At 41.9% G+C, this 21,553-nt stretch overlaps 1 non-coding gene across 1 annotated transcript; it reads right to left on the reverse strand.

Annotated features, from left to right (window-relative positions):
• Positions 1 to 14,713: 14,713 nt before the first annotated feature.
• On the reverse strand, positions 14,714 to 14,851 carry LOC114809377. Its single transcript, XR_003757164.1, has one exon. It is a non-coding gene; the product is annotated as a small nucleolar RNA SNORA7 (small nucleolar RNA).
• Positions 14,852 to 21,553: the final 6,702 nt, after the last annotated feature.

A 21,553-nucleotide genomic window follows, 5' to 3' on the forward strand; every position in this document is an offset into this window, starting at 1 on the left:
GCTCTGCCACTTGGCAGCTGTGTGACTGTGGTCAAGTCACTTCACTTCTTTGGGCCTCAGTTCCCTCATCTGGAAAGTGGGGATTCACTGTGAGCCTCACGTGGGACCACCTGATGACCCTGTATCTACCCCAGCACTTAGAACAGTGCTGTGCATATAGTAAGCACTTAACAAATACCAACATTACTATTATTATCTTGCAGGGATAGGTCCTCACTATGGTCAACTTGAGGAGTATCAGTGGTGTCATCTTTGAAAGCACAGTACGTCTGTGTGCACACAAATACACATGCTCAATCACACACACCCCCACATACAGACAACCTATAATTCCTATGAGTGACCTTGGGAAAGTCAGTTCACTTCTCTGGGCCTCAGTTACCTCACCTGTAAAATGGGGATTGAGACTGCAAGCGCTATGTGGGACAGGGACTATGTCCATCCCGATTTGCTTGCTTCCACCCCAGTGCCTGTGACAGTGCCTGACACATAGTAAGCGCTTGACAAATACCATAATTAATACTATTATTCTTCTTCAAGATTTCAAATCCAGTATGTGTTCAATAAAAATTAATGAATGAATGACTGTTCGACATCAGACAAGGAACTTACCAAAATTGAATTTTCCTTAAAAACCCCAGATGTGAAATTTGGCATGGATGAAAAGAATCACTGACTAAATGATTCTCGATGTTCCACAAAGTAACTGTGCCTTTATGGACAGTGGTCCTGCTATTTTGTGAATCCCTTCAAGCTTGGTGGTCGAGGGGCTGGTATAGCGGGCTGAAAATGTTTTCCCAAGTAGCATTGATTTTATATGTACTAGGTGACCTACCTGTAGGAGGCTGGGAGGGTGACACAAGGAAGACGGAACCTTCTATTTGCCTGGGGGCAAGCCATGGACCCCGACTGTGCTAGGAAAACTCCCCACTCCCACCGTGTTCCCCATTTCCCATCCACATCCAGTTGGACCGCCAAGTTTTCACCATGGGCATTTTAAAACCAAAAACTTAATCTTGCTTTCTACGGGGATTATTGTTGGCCTTCACCACCATTTTCTGTAGGTTGGTTGGCAGATGCTTCTCCCCATAAGATCCTGTCTGAGGGAACCAATCAGAGGAAGTGACCTGTAAATGTTCCATAAAGCCATGCTTTCAACTGGGGGAATATGGTTCAACAAGTTCTCCTTAGGACCTATCATACCGTAGTTCTTCGGATCTTAGCAAGGCACATCTTTCTTGCGTACCCATTCTTAAAAACATTTGACGTTCCAGAAATGGAAATGAAGTTTGAGATATTCACAGACTCAAGGAAGGACCTGGAATCTCCTGCCCCAATATAGCATTCAAATAGGCTAGGGGGAACAAGAATCTTCATCACTCTGAATCAGGAGGTCACAAGGTATTGGACTATCAGTAGTATTTAATTAATCATTTACTATATGCAGAACATTGTACTAAGCACTTGAGAAAGTACAATACAAAAGAGCTGGTGGACACGCTCCCTGCCTACAATGAACTTTAATACATTCACTCTTTCATGTTAACTAATGGGAGAGGTTCTAAGTGAATCTCTGTAAAATCAATAAACCCCAGAACCTAGCAGTAGCCTTATTTATTTGCATCAGTAGAACATGAATCTTAATTTAGATCCTTTACCACAAGAATGTATTTTTGGGGTTACAGTAATTGAATCTCCCTGCCTCATAATGAGGATTTTGAAGAACACTCACTACCCTGAGAAGCAATTGATTGCACTTTTTTTTCCCTAGAAAACTTTTGAATACCTTAACTTTGTTGGAATGTACCTATTTAATTAAGCCTTAATGATGTCATTTGGTAGCTTGTGTTAATAGGTGGTTTCGTGAGGAATATTCGCATTAAAAACACACCGAATATATCTCCTGTCAGCAGTTTACCCACCAATTAATCAACTGTATTTAGTGAGTGCTCACCGAATGCAGAGCACGGTACTGAGACCTTGGGAAAGTACAATATAATAGAGTTGGTAGAAATGTTCCCTGCCCACGAGAGAATGTGAGTCACAGGTGGTTATAATGGCCTCAGAGAAGGTCCGAAGACCAGAAGTCCTTATTTTTCAGTATTCACCCAGACATCCCTCTCCTCCTCCTCCTCCCCTATATGGGTTCTTTGACCTTATCAGTAAACAGCTCTGCCTCAGCTTTGACATCTGAAAAATATGGATGGTAATTGCTCCTTAGGCCTAGGAAGATTAATCTGTCAATGAAAGCAGAATCCTTTGAGGATAAATGAGTAAATGGACTATGTGAAATGAATATCTTCTTAAAGAACCCAAAGCAAATCATGCCTTTTTTTTTATTATTTATGAGGTGACAGTGGGGTGGAATTTACATATTCTGCCTGTTTCTGGCCCTCTGCACAGGTGGTTCCTATTTTACCGTTGGCCCAGTTTTGTATATGGAGGTGCTGATGGCACAATTGGGAGAGGTCAGTTTCCAGTGTTTAGAGCAGTGTCCAGTACTTAGAACAGTGCTTGGCACATAGTAAGCACTTGACAAATGCCATAATTATTATGAGGGCTGGGTCACACCACACTGCTGACCAATTTTACCCTTTTTATTAAGATGTTGGCCTCTTGGGGGGCTGGTTAACTGCATGCTTTCTCTCTGCTGAGAGTATATATCGATTTATAGGTGTGCGTGAGTTTGTGTGCATTTGTGTGTATGTATATGTGTGAACCCACTTGTCTTGGATTTGAAGTTGATACTATTGTTGATGAGGCTTTATTGATGTGTGCCAATGTGCACACCAAAACTGTCCCCCTCATCATGAGCAGATAAAGATTTTACTAGCTGCACATGGGTAGATACTTGGTAGTAGTCTCATTCCACACACACACACACACTTTTTTCCTCTCCCCCTAGGCCCCCAGCTTGGCATCCCAATCTTCCCAAAGCCACTGTTCCAACACTGTCAACCATGTTTCCGCACTCCTCGATTCATTCAATTCAGTCAATCGTAATTTTTGAGCGCTTACTGTGTGCAGAGCACTGTACTAAGCCCTTGGAAAGTACAATTTGGCATGGAGCAGAGGCCAGGGAAACCTGACTTGTGTGTGGCCAACAATCAATCAAAATTACAGTTAATGAATCAGCTACCCTATTGGTTCAATGAGGCTCTCTTCACCCTTCCTGACTGTGCCCGAGATAACTGTCGATCTCATTTACTATTCTGGCTAGGAATGGTGTGCTGTTTTCCAAAGAGGTTCCACCCGTTCAGCCTGCCTTGCATTTCTAAGATTCTGTGAACCTAAAAACTACCCATTCCTCCCCGATACAATTGAAAAATCAAAAGCTTGACCCTTCTCCTCTAATGCCTGTGAAGAATAGTTACTGAGGAGAATCTGAGATTTATTTGCCCAGACAAATATGGAGACTAAACGGTTACTCCTTTCACAAACAGGGAAGTTGGGAGATATTTTAAAAGCTGAGGAGTGATTGAATGTGATGGAAGAGACATGGTGAAATGTTCATTTAGATAACAATTGGATTTGAGAAGAGAAAGCTAATTATCCTAGACTTTTCTTTTGAGAACCTGTAAACTAAAGTAGAATTTACTTTAACTTGATTTGTTGAGAACAAGCTGTGAAGTGGCTTTTGGATTTCCTAGGGAATTAAATCTAAATGAGATCATTTAAAAAAGCAGATGAAGACTAGATTCTCCCAAGGCCCCCGAAGGCTGAGCCAATAATTATCACTCCATAATTTGGTGTGATTTTGAAGGCAGAGGCCCTGGGCCCAAGTCTCCTGCTCTGACCTGGGTTTTGGGGAACTGCTGTTAACTGAAAATGGCCTTTGCAGAACTCCTATTCGTATCTTTATATTTTTTTCCCAAGTTAGGGATTAGCTTAATTTCAAGAATCACTTTTTCTTTTTCCAATTTCCTGCTTTCTTTGTTTCCAATTCATTCAGCAGGATTTAACCCATTCTTGGGTGGCTTTTGAACCAGAATCATCCATACTTTGTGTTTTCATGAGTCGATATGCAGAAGTCAAAAATTCACCTAATCTGGTCATTGTTCTGCGTTGGATTAAGCGTTTTTAGTTCATTGTCTCTCTGGAGCAGACCTTGGTTCTTGGATAGCTGGAACTCTTTGTGCATTTCCATGGAGACCACAAATGGATAAACTCTATGTGGCAAACACTCAAGATTACTTTGCTTGGTGCCTAGAATCATAGAAGTCATTTGTAGTGCCCTGTGGGCTAGTTCGGAAAGAAATGGAAATCTATCAGTAGATTTGAAATATGAATGAAAGGAAGAATCCTCTTCTTTTTGAATGGATTTGGGTGTGATATTTATGCAATTCTAAGAGTATTTTACTGTTTTAAAGCACTCAATCAGCTCACTTTCTCCTACCTATCCACTCTCTTCTCTCATTACATCCACTTGCAATCTTCACTCCTCTCAAGCTAACCTTCTCTTTGTGCCTCATTTTCCTCTCACCAGTCACTGACCTCTTGCTCACGTCTTCCCTGCCCTTTCACATCTGACAGACCATTGATCTCCCCACTCCCAAAGCCCTTCTGCGGTCACATCACCTCCAAGAGGCCTACTTTGATTGATTCCTAATTTCCTCAGTTATTTTCCCCCAACTGCCATTTCTCTGCAGTCTTACTTTTCCTCCTGCCTTTGGTGAATGTCCCACTGACACCTCAAACTTAACATATCAAAAACATAACTTCTTACCACCCAAACTCTGTCCTCCCCCTGATTTTTTCCATCACTGTAGAAAGCACCACCATCCTTTCTGACTCATAAGTTAATAACCTTGGCGTTATTCTCGACTCATCTCTCTAATTCAGTACATGTATTCAATCCATCACTAAATCCTGTTGTTTGAAATTTCATGTCCTGGCTAAAATTTACCCTTTCCTCTCCATCCATACTGCTATCATATTAATCCAAGCATTTATCCTATCATGTCTGGATTTCCGAATCAGCCTCCTCGTTGACCTTCCAGCCTTCTGTCTCTACCTACTCCAGTCCATATTTCACTCGCTCCCTGAGTGCTATGCAATATCACAGATACATTCCCTGTCCACATTGACCTTACAGGCTATAGGGGGAGACAGACATTAATATAAATAAATAAGTTCCAAACCTTTCAAAATGTTGGGAGGATTTGACTTGGATCTGTATCCTCTGGGCACTTGGTATTCATTCATTCAGTCGGTCATATTTATTGAGTGCGTACAGTGTGCAGAGCTCTGTACTAAGCACTTGAGAGAGTACAATATAGCAATAAACAGTCACATTTCCCACCCACAGTGAGCATAAAGTCTAGAGGATGAAGTGTTCACTCCACTTCATTCAGCGCCGTAGCACTCAGGTACATATCTGTAATTTATTTATTTATATTTATGTCTGCCCCTCAAGGCTGTAAACTTATTATGGGCCCAGGTCATGTCTACCAACTCTATACCAGTTCTCTCAAGCACTTGGTACAGTGCTCTGCACACAGTAAGCGCTTAAAAAATACCACTGATTGATTGGACATCCCTAGCTGGTAGGCACCTTCTCTCAAGAAGGGCAGTTTGAACATGAACAGTTTGATCTGCTTTTCCAATTTCAAGTTGGTTATTTTTTCATGTTCTTTTCTGGGGAAAATTTTCTTTTAAAGTGTTTACCCCCAACCCCATCATTAAACTGCAAATTTGTTGAGTGCAGTGACCATGTCCATTTCTATTGTCTGTGTAATTTCCCCTGGAACAATACTTAATCTCCAGTAAAGTCCTCTGATCAAGATGCTAACCTGAGGATAATGATGAATCCTGACATTAACTCAGCATCCCCAATCAACAAACAAAAATCTCGATCTCTCAGTTCATTATGGGCTTGCAACCCATAATCTCTGACTTTTGCTGTATGAACGGGTCCTTTTTTAATCTTTACGCTTGTTTATGATTTACCTTGGACTAGAATTAGTCAGATTTTAAAATTAAAAAGACTGAATATGTAATAGGGAAGTATACATATCCTTTGTTCAATAATATAAAATTTTTTTCTTGAATAATACATGAGTTGCTTTTCATTTGGGGAATGAGAGGATATAATCCCCACTGTGTAACAGTGGGCATTTTTAAACATTTATAAGCATGAATCCAAGAAAGAGGAAAGAAGCTTAAAGACAGTAGAGATAAATTGCACTCAAAAACTCTAGTGGGTTCCGTTGATCTGATGTGATAACAAGATGAGGGATAGGGTTAAGGATGAAGATATAGCGTGTTATTCTGGTCCCAATAACTCTTTCCAAAGTTACTAGGGAGAACTTCTTGTGGGCAAGGAACATGTCTGCCAAATCTGTTGTATCGATTAGTCAATCATATTTATCGAGCGCTGTGTACAGAACACATGATGAAGCATTTGGGGGAGCACAGTATAGCCATATAATAGAGTTGGTAGTCACATTTCCTCCGCATAACGAGCTCACAGTCTAGAGGGGGAGACAGGTCTAGAGGGGAAGACAGATATTAATGATTACAGATATGTTCATGAGTGCTGTGGGGCCGAGGGAGGGGTGAATGAAGGAAGCAAATCAGAACGATGCAGAAGGGAGTAGGAGAAGAGGAAATGAGGGCTTAGTGAAGGAACGTGTCTTGAAGGAGATGTACCTTCACTAAAGCTTTGAAAATGAAGAGAGCAATTGTTTATTGGATATTAGGAGGAAGGGCATTGCAGGCCAGAGGCAGGACATGGGTGAGAACGTGTACTCCCAAGTGCTTAGTAATAATAATAATAATAATGTTGGTATTTGTTAAGCGCTTACTATGTGCAGAGCACTGTTCTAAGCACTGGGGTAGACACAGGGGAATCAGGTTGTCCCACGTGGGGCTCACAGTCTTAATCCCCATTTTACAGATGAGGTAACTGAGGCACAGAGAAGTCAAGTGACTTGCCCACAGTCACACAGCTGACAAGTGGCAGAGCTGGGATTCAGTGCTTTCCACACTGTAAGCGCTCAATACACATCACCGATTGATATTTTGAAGACCCATCACATTGTTATTGCGTGCATGTGAATATAGAAGGAAAACTCTCAGTGAGAGACTATGTGGCTGAAAAACCTGACTGTTATAACAAGTAGCCCTTTCCATATTGGTCATCTGTAAAGATTGACCTTAATTCTTTCTGCATTTGCTCTTTGAAGTGGCTGGAACTATTTTCCATCTTGCCTCTTCAGCTCACCTCCCTCTGGTCTAAAAGAGTCTCCCTCTCCCAGTTGCCGCAAGCCAGGCTGTTTTGTCCTCTACTGTGACTCCTGCAGTGAACTGTCACATTGCACCCCTGCCCTTTTGAAACATGCATTTTGGCTTTGTCATCATCAGTCCCCTGACCTGAGCACACCATGCAGCAATTAAATGGACACGAAAGCTAACTTTCACCCTCCTTGGAAGGTTCCCCAACAAGCTGTTTTGTGATAAACAGGGATCTGATGCCACAAGAAAGATGTGAACCTCATTATTATAATTCTGTATGGCCCTATTTGGGGGTGGAGAGGAGGAGCGAGATGCAGAGAAAGAGAGGCAGAAAGACACACTGAGATATACGTTTCCCTTACAAAAACTAAGCCAGTCTAGATATAGCTTTCCAACTCTAGTAGAGAAGACAAACTGCTCCCAGAAAGTCTAAGTGGCCTCTGGAAAATGTGGGCAAACCAGCTCCTTTGCTTCTTGTTTCATGTAGTTTTTTCCCCTTTCTTTCCCTGTAGTAAAAATTATTATTAATAATAGTGGATTTTAAGTGCTTACTAGGTGCCAAGCACATAGGTTGGACACTGTTCCTATCCCACATAGAGTTCACAATCTATGTAGGAGGAAGTAGGATTTAATTTCCATTTTACAGATGAGGGAACTGAGGACTAGAGAAATTAACTCACCTGCCCAAATTCATACCCATGCTCTTTCCATTAGGCCACACTGCTTCCTCAATCAATCAGTGGAATTGATTGAGTGCTTAGTGTGTGCAGAGCAGTGTACTGAGCACTTGGGAGAGTACACTACCAAAGAGTTAGTAGACCCAATCTGTGCCTGCAAGGAGTTTAAAATCTAATAGAGTTGATATTCTTTGCCAGGCCTGATGAGAGAGTTTTGAAAGCACACAGTTCCTACCGAAAATCCGGTAGCGATCCAGCCTCTATCAGCATTGTGATGATTCTCTAAAGGGGTTTGTAATCATGTGTGTATCTCTTTTCATAAGTGCTTCCAGGACCCAATCACATTCAGTAACAGAAGCTGCATGATAGTCTCAACTTTCAGTGATGCTTAGAGACTATGGACTTCTGAGTTTCCCAAAGGTATTCTAACTCCAGGTGTTTTGTCTCCTCAAAGATAGCTGCCCAGGAACAGTTGAAAATTACTGGACCTATTACACTACCCTGATTTGCTACACTGATATCAAGAAAAGGGTCAAGCAAACTTCTTCAACTCTAAAAATTTTTAATACTTGCTAGGTGCTTACTATGTGTTGGGCACTGTATTAAGAAAAGTAGGTTGGGTACAGTCAGGAGAAGGATTTAATCCTCATTTTACAGATGAGATAACTGAGACACAGAGAAGTGAAGTGACTGGCCAAGTTCACACAGCAGACCAGTGCTGGAGCCAGGACTAGAACCCAGGTCCTCTGACTCCCATGCTGTATCCACTAGGCCATACTGCTTCCCTATACTTGGTCATGTCATTATGCATGACTTTGATCAAAATAGACATTAGTAATTGGCCTTGATGTTTTGGATCAGCCTAGTTTAAATTTTGTGGTCTTAGAGGGTAGAAATAAGGAACAGTTTGGATAAAAGGAGCGAGCATATGGACAGATGAAGAAGTCTGGGAGATTAGTCCTCTCAACTTTAAGCTCCTTGTGGGCAGGTAACATGTCTACCAACTCTGTTGTACTGTACTCTTCCAAGCTTTAAGTGCAGTGTACTGCACACAGTAACTGCTCAAAAAATACGAATGATTGATAGTCTCAAACGGGGGTTCAGGAGTGTTTAGAAAAGAGAGGATTGCAGAGAGGGGTGCAGAAAGGAGAATGAGGTAGAATTTTCGAGGTGACTCAGACTGACATACACGGTTACTGATTTTAGGTGGTTTCTTCCCCAGAAACGAGAGTGTAATGTTCAGGAGAAGCAGTTGTTATTTCCTTCCATATCTTTTTCTATAAGCTATCTCCTGTTTCTCTCAGTAGAAACCTTATTAGTCATGCAAGATCATTTCCATTCTCTCAAGTGAAAGCAACTTCCTAACGTCTGGCGCTTTATCCTTTCTAATGAATACTACTAGGATATACTTAACAAGTGGATTCTAATTACTACGCTCAGTGCACATACTAATTTTCTTGGTGAGAAAATTTTTCCTGTAACCTGTTAACCTTCAACATCTTCCTCTCCATTATATCCCCACCATAATCCCCCAAATCCTACAAAAGCTATTCAATATTGTTGATACTCAGAAGTCAGTTCAAGTATTCTGACAAGAGCCTTGGATTCTGTAGTCACTGAGGCTATTTACTGAGCGATTACTGTGTGCAGAGCACTGTACTAAGCGCTTGGGAATATACAGTACAGCAGAGTTGGTAGACATGTTCCTGGCCCCGAATGAATTTACACACTATGGGAGTGGAAATGGTATGTGATGGTGAGCATTTGCCATATGATTTGGGATTTAGAGGTCAACAAGGGGAAGCAGCGGATAAAAAGCCTAGTGGATAAAGCAAGGACTTGTGAGCCAAAAGGACCCGGCTTCTAATCTCGACTTTGCCATTTGTCTGCTATGTGATCTTGGGCAAGTTACTCACTTCTCTGAGCCTCAGTTACCTCATATGTAAAATGAGGATTAAGAATGTGAGTTCCATATGGGACTAGGACTCTGCCCAACCTTGTATCTACCCCAGTGCTTAGTAAAGTGCCTGTCACATAATAAGTGCTTAACAAATAACTTTAAAAAAAATCATAGCCTAGTAGATAGAGCACAGGCCTGGGAGTCAGCAGGACCTGCTCTGCCAATAGTCTGCTGTGTGAACTCGGGCAAGTCACATCTCTATACCTCAGTTACCCCTTCTGTAAAATGGGGATTAAGACTGTGAGCCCCACATGGGACCCGGACTGTGTCCAACCTGATTATCATGTATCTACCCCAGCGCTTAGTATGGTGTTGGGCACATAGCAAGCACTTAACCAATAAAATTTTTAAAAAAAGGTTTCCAACCCCAGGCATGCTTTTCTTTGGTCATTTTTTTCCTAAAACCGGAATTATTTTTATTTATTTAGAAAAGGCCAAGGTTCTCACAGAAATAAGTTGCAGGATAGCAACTAATTGTATGTGAGTGACTGTCCCCGCTCCTGTAGGCCTGTATGACTTGGATCTAGCCCAGGATGGGAACCTCTATCTGGCATTTATGGGGGAGTGGAGGTGTTCAAAAGGATGGCATTACTTTTGGTCTGAAGGGCCACTTGGAAAACTGGCTCTGGTCCAGACCCGGACTTGTAATAATTGCGGTAATTATTAAGCACTTGCCCTGTGCCAGGCACTGTACTAGGTGCTGGGACAGATACAAGCAAATCGAGTTGGACACAGTCCCTGTCCCACATTTGCCTCATAGTCTTAATCCCCATTTTACGGATGAGGGAACTGAGGCACAGAGAAGTGAAGCAACTTGGCCAAAGTCACACAACAGACAAGAAGCAGAGCTGTGATTAGACCCAAGTCCATCTGGATCCCGGACCTATGCTCTATCCACTAGGCCACAGATCATCACCTTCTAGTCTGTAAAATAGTTGTGGGCAGGGAACTTGTCTACCAACTCTGTTACATTGTACTTTTCCAAGTGCTTAGTAAAGTGCTCTGCACACAGTAAATGACCAATAAATATGATTGATTGATAGATCATCCAAACTATTCACTGAGCACCTGTTGAATGCAGAGATCCACTAGGAAAATTTGGGGTAGTTGATTAAACCTCAGAAACTTCCCTCTCCCAAGAAGCTCATTTGCGGTCCCTCAGATAATGTCGATCCAAGAGTCACACGTAGAGAATCCATTTATAAAACAGTATTTGTGTGATTGGGATGGTGTCTCTGATCAAGAACAAAAGATGAGCCTCAAGTCTTGACTTCAGTTACCTAGAACCTGAGCAAAGAAATTGCTTACAGTAATGATGGTTTTTTTCAGTGGCTTCTGCACTCTCTCATCCCGGTCAATCATCAATTAACAGTATTTATTGAGCTCTTACTGTGTGCAGAGCACTGTACTAGCCACTTTCAAGGGGAACGATATAGCTTAGATTATATTATAGATTGGTCTCTGCCCAAAAGGAGCTCACAGTCTGAAGGAGAGAAGAGGAATGGCCTACTGGATAGAGCATGGGCTTGGGAGTCAGGATCTGAGTTCTAATGCCGACTCTGCCATTTATCTGCTTTGTGACCCTGGGCAAATCACCTAAACTTCTCTGTGTCTCGGTTACCTCATCTGTAAAATGGGGATTAAGACTGTGAGGCCCATGTCAGCCTGGAACTGTGTCCAACCTGATCAGCTTGTATCTACCCCAGAGTTTAGTACAGTGCCTGGTATATAGTAAGCGCTTAATGAATACCATTTTTTAAAAAATAATAAAGGGGAGAACAGGAATTTAATCCTCATTTTATGGCTGAGGAAACTGAGACAAAGTAAAGTCGCTTGCCTAAATCACATAGAAAACAAATGGTAAAGCCAAGATTAAAATCCAGGTCTTTTGACTCCCAGGCCCGTGCTCTAACTACTCCACCATGCTACTTCTCTAGATCTATCCGACCTGTTTTCTTTTTCTGATATTTAATCATCCATTCATTTTCCATACTCCTGATACTAACAGCTATAGGCCTGTTCTCTCTCCTCTGCTCCCATCATGTGTAAATAATTTGTGTCTGCCTGACTCCCCAGTTGAAATATCAAACCTGCCAGAAAATGAATACTTATAGCTGGCTCCCCTTGGTGAAAGAAGAATCTATAAAACTAGTGTAGCTTGTGAAGAAGACTAGTTAGTCATGTGAATGACTCTTCTGGCTATTTGAGGGTAAGATCTGTTATGATTAGGATTTTTCAGAATCTAGCAATTTTCTCCAACACTTCACTAATAATAATAATAATGCTTGTTAAGTGCTTACTATGTACCAAGCACAGTACTAAGCACTAGAGTAGATTCAAGTTAACCAGGTTGGACAGAGTCCCTGTCCCCCAGACTAACTAAAAGGGAGTAGGCTGTAATCCCCATTTCAAAGATGAGGTAAATGAGGCAAAGAGAAGTTAAATGACTAGCCAAGGTGAAACAGCCGAGACATAGCAGAGCTAGAATTAGAACCCAGGTCCTCTGACTCCCCCGCCCTTGCTCTATTCACTAGAGCACCTGCTTTTTGAGAGCTACAGTTGTCCTCTGTTAGGGCTCTTTCTAAAGGGAACTGCGAAGAAACAGTGGTTATGAACCGGTCCAATTGAATTTCTTTCTATGACAGAGTGATGGGCCTCTGAGAATGGTAGTCAGTCAGTTGTATTTATTGAGCTCTTACTGTGTGCAGAATACTAAGCACTTGGGAGAATACGGTAAAACAATATAACAGAGACATTCCCTGACCACAACGAGCACCTTTTTGATTTCTCTCAGGCCTTTGATTCTGTCCCTCATGATACTAGCATCGACATGTACTAAACTGGCTATACTAAGCACTTGGGAGAGTACAGTATAACAGACACATTCCCTGCCCACAATGAAACCTTTTTTATTTCAGTGAGGTTTTTGATTCCGTCCCCTCATGATACTTGCATCGACAAGTACCCAACTGGATCTTGACATACATCTGGGAACAGTCTGTCAATGACTCACACCCAAGAGTTAATTATCAATGGCTCAGTGTCACTGGTGGGATAGGGGAAGAGAGGGGATTTGGGAAGTGATGGTCTATGAAGATTAGTTCTAGGGATTTTCTTTTTCTCCAAAATCTTTATTTTTAGCTGGTTGAAGAAGTTGAATATCTCACCCAGCCTGCAAATAAAAGTCAAATGGATGAGGTTGTTAAAAGGTAGATGGCAGAAATATAATCCCAAATGACTCTGAAAATTTGGAAAAATGGTCCTATAAAGCAGAATAAAATACAATAGGGTCAATTTAAATGGAGATGTACAAAATCCAAACATCACCATTATAGGATGGGATAGATGGAGTAGGCACAGGACACAGAAGAAGTGTGGCCTTGTGGAAGGAGCATGGGCTTGATGAGTCAGAGGATCTGGGTGCTAATCCCAGCTTCACCACTTGACTGCTGTGTGACCTTGGATAAGTCACTTCACTTCTCTGGGACTCAGTTACCTCATCTTTAAAATGGGAATTAAGACTTTGAGCCCCATGTAGGACAAGGGCTGTAACCAACCAGATTATCTTGGATCTAGCTCATAGCTAGATAACTTGGTTAGTTCATAGCTCATAACTTGGCACATAGTAAGCACTTAACATATAACACTAAGGGAAAAAAAAGATCTGGGCATCAGAGTCAAATACAGCTGAACATTATTCAGCAATGCACTGGTGACATCATTAAGCAAAAAGATACTAATATACTCAGTTCTGCCAGAATGTAAGTTTTCACTGTGTGCTTTGGCTAAAACACAAAAACATTCTTCTGACAATGCACCTTTGAATGGATTTGAACCCATGTTTACTGAGACAAGGTGAGAAAAACAAGATGAGTTTTCCATAGCACAGGGTTCTGCAAGAATTAAATCCCTGTGTTACAGGAGAATGGTTATATTTCTGATGATGATTAATAAGTATTGTTTCTGAATGTCAACTATATACAAAAACAGAACTAGGATTACATAAGAAACCCCATAAGAAACAAGCTCAACCCAGAAATAGCTTACAGTGAAGTATAGGTAAAACTGTCAGAATAGACAGAAGAATAAACAGTCACAAATCACACACACACAGATACAGATTCACAAATTTAGTTAATGGGATGATAATAATAAGAACTGTGGTATTTGTTAAATGCTTACTAGGTACCGTGCACTGATGTAAGCGTTTGAATGGATACACGAAAATTGGATTAGACACAGCCCCTGTCCCACATAGAGCTCACAATCTTACTCTCTATTCCATAGATGAGGTAACTGAGGCACAGAGAAGTTAAGTGACTTACCCAAGGTCACACAACGGACAAGTGGTGAAGCTGGGACTAGAACCCAGGTTCTTCTGACTCCCAGGTCCATGCCCTATCCACTAGGCCAAGCTATAACAGGAGAGATAGAGACTTGAAGTTTCTTGAGGGCAGGGACTATGGTTTTACTTTTATTGTGTTGTCTCAATTCTATAGTGCAGTGTTTTCTACATGGTAGGCACTCAAATGTTATTGAATGATTAATCAGGGTGGTGTGTTAACAAAAATCTTATATGTAGCGGTTGCCAAGGTATACTTCAGTTGCACTGTGTACTTGTCTTATGCTGTCGAGTTGTGTCCGACCCATAGCGACACCATGGACACATCTCTCCCAGAACGCCCCATCTCCATCTGCAAGTGTTCTGGTAGTGTATCCAGAGAGTTTTCTTGGTAAAAATACGGAAGGAGTTTACCGTTGCCTCCTTCCGTGCAATAAACCTGAGTCTCCACCCTCGACTCACTCCCATGCTGCTGTTGCCCAGCACAGTTGAGTTTTGACTTGTAACAGATTGCCTTCCACTCGCTAGCCCCTGCCCAAGCTGGGAATGGAATGGGTACAGCTCTGCTTGACTCTCCCTCCCATAGTCGAGACTGGTAGAGTACAGGAAACTGTCCAGGTGCCACCCTGAGAAGTGACTGTGCACTATTCAGTCTTTTATTAAAATACTATGTCTGGTTTCAGTTATTTCACTTTAAATATTTGGATGAGATCCAGGATAGGGTCCAGAGAAGAACAGTGAAGTTGTTTAAAGGATAAAGGTGTAGCATCTTGAGACTTTTTGGAAAAGCTTAAGGAATCCAGGTTGTTTGCATAGAGAAAAGAAGGTTAAAATGTGACTTCATCCATGCTTACAAGTGGGTGAAGTTTCTTTCATGAGTAGAATTCTGATCACGGCTTACAGGAAACCAAGCAGGAAGAAGGGAGTGTTAATTAAGGTGGGAGAGATTTCAGTTAGACATCACAAAGAACTTTAGGACAATTAGGGTGACCGTGGGTTACTTTAGAGTCTCCATCAACCGCAGATCTTTTAGAAAAGACTAAAGACTAATCTGTTCTGAGGGGAGAATGATGGACCAGTTGACCTCAAGGTCCTTTTCAGCACTCATATTCCAAGATTCTGTGATGTCATGTTCATTGGGAATCAACAGCGTGCAGTAACTATTCTGATTTACATGAGGGTAAAAGCATGAGCAAAGATGTTGCTTTAAAAAAAGTCAGTTTGGGGTTCCATTTCTCACAGGAAGCAGAAAAGCAACCAAATAAGTAATTGAGCTTCAGTTTTCAGTACAAAACCTATCATTTTTAAGTTGGTCAACCCCAAAGGGCACTAAATAATGGTTTTTCTTTCTGTTTTCATGCTAATTTGATCTGTTTTATCATTCCCTCCGCTGGGTGTTCTTTAAATGCATTTTAGTATTTTAATTAATGTTGTTTTACTGCATTTGAACCCTGGAGCTAATCCAGCTAAGGGTGCAACTGTAGATGTCCAAAAGATAAATAATAAGAAGATCAACAAGGATGATTTATTTTCATTTAAAAAGCTAAATCATATCCCAATGCAAAGAAGCCTCTGGCTTCATTTACCCAAGAATTGTCCCTCCTCTTGACAACCAAACTCCTCCTCTGCAACCAGTATGCTTTTCTGAATGTTGATGGGAAGGAAGTTCTACTAAAGACTGTTCTAATGACCTCTCCAGAGTTATGCGGTCTTTTAAGTTATTATTATTAATGATGACGATGATGATAATAGTTGTGGTATTTTTAAGCACTTACTATGTGGCAGGCACTGTACTAAACACTGGAGTGGAAACAAGCAAATCGGGCTGAACACAGTCCCTGTCCCTCATGGGGCTCACAGTCTTATTCCCCATTTTACAGATGAGGTAACCGAGGCACAGAAAAGTGAAGTACTTGTCCAAGGTAGCACGGATCTTGAGGAAGCTTTACCAATTGCACATATTACCTTTTCTTCATTTTTCTTTAATGTTGGAAAGAATTGTGTCCCTGATCTTTACCCCCAGTTTTCTCAATCAAAAATATTTGGAACACCCTAACACTTGAGTTGGGAGAAGCAGTGTGGCCTTGCGGAAATAACGTGGGCCTGAGAGTCAAAGGACCTGGGTTCTAATCCCAGTGCTGCCACATGTCTACTGTGTGACCTTGAACAAGTGACTTAACTTTTCTGTGCCTCAGTTACTTCATCCATGTAGTGGGGATTAAAGCTGAGGCCCATGTGGATCATGGACTGTGTCCAACCTGATGATCTTGTATCTACCCCAGTGCTTAGTACAGTGCCTGGCACATAGTAAACGCTTAACAAATAGCATAAAAATATCCTTACTCTACTATTTCCCTACCTATTTTTTTTAATGTCTCTTTGCCTCAGTAGACTATGAGCTCGCTGTGGGCAGGGAATTTTGTCTTCCAATTGTTTTGAATTCTACCATCCCAAGTGCTTAGTAGAGTGTTCTGCACACAGTAAGCACTCAATAAATACCTTTGATTGATAACAAAACTTGGCTAGATCTTGGTTGAAACTTTCCTGGGAAAGAAATGTGTGATGGGAAAATGGTTAATTGCAATAATAATAATAGTAGTATTTGTTAAGTGCTTACTATATGTCAGACACTATACTAAGCACTGGGGGGAATGCAAGCAAATTGGCTTGGACAAAGTCCCTATCCCAGATCAGACTCATAGTCTTAATCCCCAGTTTACAGACAAGGTGACTGAGGCTCATAGACGTGAAGTGACTTGCCCAAGGTCACAAAGCAGAGAAGTGGCAGAGCTGGGATTAGAACCCATGACCCATGACCTCCGGATTCCCAGGCCCGTGCTCTGTCCACTTTGCCAATCCTGCTTCTTGAGGATTTTGAGCATATTTAGTGCTTACTGTGTGCAAAGCACTGTACTCGGCACATGGGAGAGCACAGTATAACAATAAACAGACATAGATCTCTATGGATCTGACTGGATCCTCTCCCAAGCATTTAGTACAGTGTTCAGCACACAAGAAGTGCTCAGTTAATACCATTGATTGATCTATTGATTGATCCAGGGCAGCAGAACCATGGGTGATACATCTGAGTTAAATTTCACTCCCTCTCATCCTTGGCCAGTGTAGAGTATCGGCCATGGCGGAGGTGAGAGTCGAGGGCAAGAAGTGTTATTGGATTATCTGAAATGGTCACCCAGATGGATGGAGGGAACCCCCTGAAGATGGTGCATGGAATAGAAAACAGGCCTGGGAGTCCACAGGCCTGTGTGCTCTAATCTCTTCCCTGCTACTAGTCTGCTCTGTGACCTTGGGCAAGCCATTTCAGTTCTCTTTGCCTCAGTTCCCTCATCTGTAAAATGGGGAATGAGACTGGGAGCCCCATGTGGGAGAGGGACTTTGTCCAACCTGATTTGCTGGTGTCCACCCCAGTGCTTAGTACAGTGCCTGGCACACAGTAAGCACTGAACAAATACCACAATTATTATTATGACGGGGCTGAGGCAAGTGTTTAAAATGGCCACCGGAGATGCTTTTGGAGTCAGAATGGTGTCAGCCTCTCTGGATATTTTTTCTGTTTAGGGTTACTGATCAAGGGGGTGAAGGTGTGGATCACTCTACAGAGGCTACTGCCGTGACCTCTATAGCCTTTCACTGGAATCAGCACAGATAAACACTGCAACCAAAGTAATAATAATAATGGCATTTGTTAAGTAAGCACTTACTATGTGCAAAGCACTGTTCTAAGCGCTGGGGAGGATACAAGGTGATCAGGTTGTCCCACGTGGGGGTCACAGTCTTAATCCCCATTTTACAGATGAGGGAACTGAGGCACAGAGAAATTAAGTGACTTGCCCAAAGTCACACAGCTGACAAGCGGCAGAGCCGGGATTTGAACCCGTGACCTCTGACTCCCAAGCCTGTGCTCTTTCCACTGAGTCACGCTGCTTCTCTAAGAAGTCAAAGTAGGTTCTTGGCAAGGACCATTATCAATTAATCCATCAATGGCATTTATTGAGCACTTACTATGTGCAGCGTACTGAGCATTTGGGAGAGTAAAATACAATAGAATTAGTGATTATGTTCCCTGCCCATAATGAGCTTACATTATCACCCAAATGCACACGCTTCAGCAATAAATGTATTTCAGCTTCTCCATTGGGCCAATACATATTTTATTTCCATAATAATGTTTCCGTATTTCCGGTCCTCAGACCACAGTATTACTGTAATTCTGCTTTGTCAACCTTGGTGCCGTATAGTTTCACATATTTAAGAGATGGAAATGTGCTATTACAGAAGTTTTAGCCCTTTCATCAGTAAAGGAAGCATCCCTAACTGAAATGCATCGAAAGGAAATGAGTGGGAAGCAGAGGGCAGGTAAAAAAACCTAAACTGGGTTAGCTCATAGTTGTGACAGTTCAAAAGCCAGTTAGTGCCATGAAACACAAAGCTCGGGCTGACCATTATTCAACCTTGTGCCTAGAAAATCTCTTTCTTGAATTCTGAATTGTTCTGCAGCAAATCAGTGCTAATAAGTCATCAGGAGTGTCTTCCGTTCAGAGAGTTTGCCTGACAGAGTGGGGCAAAATTACCAACCTTCCCTTTAATAATAATAATAATAATAATGTTGGTATTTGTTAAGCGCTTACTATGTGCAGAGCACTGTTCTAAGCGCTGGGGTAGGTACAGGGTAATCAGGTTGTCCCACGTGAGGCTCACACTCTTCATCCCCATTTTACAGATGAGGTAACTCAGGCCCAGGGCAGTTAAGTGACTTGCCCACAGTCCCACAGCTGACAAATGATAGAGCTGGGATTCGAACCCACGGCCTCTGACTCCCAAGCCCAGGCTCTTTCCACTGAGCCACGCTGCTTTGTGCATCTGCAGAGTGTAACTTAGACCCTGCTCTAACCCGGCCTTCTCTTTTCTCCATAAACACCGAAGAAAAAATATTTCACCGTATTTGGATGGTTCATCTCTCTGAATCCACCCTTCTCCTTTCTGACTGGTCAGCGTAGGTATTTTGAGCAGGTTTTGCCTATCGTCGTCTAAAGGGACGTTGGCTTTGGCAATAAGTCTTACATAATCTTGCGGTGACCTATTTTAGCCCATCCGGAGAGTCAGTGCAGGAAATAGTATCCACTCATTCCAGTGCTGGTGGATTGCACCTTTGAGGATGTCAGCTCCAGAGAGACAGATTAGGGGCTATTTTAGCATAGCCTAATATGCACCAAGGTGCTTAATCATTGTCATTTGGTGATGATGCTCCCGAAGGGGCCCTGTGTCTGAAATCCCCATACAGACCTTCCAACTTGGATCGCAAGCATGATATAGTGGCTAAAGCCTAGGCCTGGGAGTCAGAAGGTGATGGATCCTAATCCCAGCTCTTCTACTTATCTGCTGTGTGATCTTGGGCAAGTCACTTCACTTCTCTGTGCTTGTTACCTCATCTATAAAATGGAGATTGATATTATGAGCCCCACATGGGACAGGGATTGTGTCCAGTTCAATTTGCTTGTATCTACCCCAGCACTTAGTACAGTGCCTGCCACATAGTAAGCACTTAAATATGATTATTATTATTATTATCACCATAGTTGAAGAACCCATAGTATATGTTTAGTCATACTCCACAGCAGACATGGTCCTCTTTTGGAAACAAACTAATTGAACATGAAAATCAATAAAGTACCCTATTTTTGGTGGAGTAGGGGGAAGGGAAATCAACACAATTTCATTTCTAATTTGAGAACAACAGTTTGAAATCCATTTAATGTTATCAGCAAAAAATGGGCCTCGATATTTGAAGACCTAATTACAAAAAATGTGTAAGTTTCAGAGTAATACATAGTGTCGTTTCAGCATTTTCATCCTAAAGTTGCTTTTTCAGGATATTTTTATGAACACAGTATGTTACCAAAAAAAATCTATACAGGCTCAAATAAAGTATTCCAGGAATTAGACTGCTGCCGGATATTGATCTATTGAAGAAATATTGCTGCCTCTTTATGTTTTATATTAATCAAATGCAAATGTAAACAAATATGTCTTGTGAGGCTCTGAATTGTGCCACTTGAAAATTTAAGCCATTGAGCGCTGAAGATGCATAAGACTATTTTCTCAGCTGCATAAAATATTTTCCCAAACTTAAAAACTGGAATTATGTTGAGTCACCTGGTTTTACAAGACTTCTTCCTGAATGCCTTTGATTTTAATTTTACTGGCTTACATCAGAGACCATTTGGGAAAATATTTTTAACCAGATTAGAACTTAGTCCAGAAAACACCTGAGAGATGGAGAAGGAGTAATGTACTCTCTCAAGCACATAATGCAGTGCTCTGCACACAATAAGAGCTCAGTAAACACAATTGATTGATTGATTAACTCAGAAGGGGATGGAAAATTTATGCACATTAAACTTAACCTTTGAATTTGAGTCAGAGGTTTATAGAGGTGCCCCATAGAGTATTGTGGGGACATGAGTGATGGAGTTATTTCGTGTCCTGGGTTCATTCAATCTTTGCCTGTTTTGAGTGATCTTTGAGTGTAGGATCTTCAACTAGGTCACCACTGAGCTGGGGAAAGGTGAACAGGCCAACTATTTGCTGAGCTCAACTTCGGACTTCACTTCCACCTTGAACTTGATTATTATCATTGTTGTCAGTAATAATAATAATATTTGTGAAGCGATTACTATGTGCCAAGCACTGTACTAAGGGCTGGGGTAGATACAAGATCACTAAGGCCCACATGGTGTTCCCAATCTAAGCAGGAAAGAGAACAGGTATTGAATTCCTATTTTAAAGTTGAGGGAACTGAGGCCCAGAGAAGCAAAGTGACTTGCCCAAGGTCACCCAGCAGGCAAGTGGCAGAGCTGGAATTAGAAACTTGGTCCTCTGACTAATGAGACCGTGCTCTATCCATTAGGCCACGCTGCTTCTTAAGGTCACAATGGATATGGTCCTGAAAGGTGAAATCGTCAGCAGGAACCATGGAGTCCCAAAAAGCAGCTGCTTTATGGAGTCCAAACTTTGGATTTTCCCCAGAACCAGCACTCCGACCTGCCTTTCATCAGTACCCACCCTCTTTGTCCCTGAAGGAAAATCCACTGAGGCCATTCTCTTAAAAAAATGAACTGAGACCTCTACAGAGTTAGAGCAGTCACTCTTTGATGAGAGTTATGTTTTCAGGTGGCATTTTTCACACCCTGCTGGCAGGTTGGCGGGAGATGGGCAGTGGAAGGAACTCCTTTTGAGGCCTGACCCCCTGAAAATGGGACACGTGAATTGCTTCAAAAGCCATAAAAGTGGGAAGAGGCACTAGTCCGTGGCTAACAC

The sequence above is a fragment of the Ornithorhynchus anatinus genome, chromosome 2 (genome assembly GCF_004115215.2).
Source record: "Ornithorhynchus anatinus isolate Pmale09 chromosome 2, mOrnAna1.pri.v4, whole genome shotgun sequence".
NCBI classification, from domain to species: Eukaryota; Metazoa; Chordata; class Mammalia; order Monotremata; family Ornithorhynchidae; genus Ornithorhynchus; species Ornithorhynchus anatinus.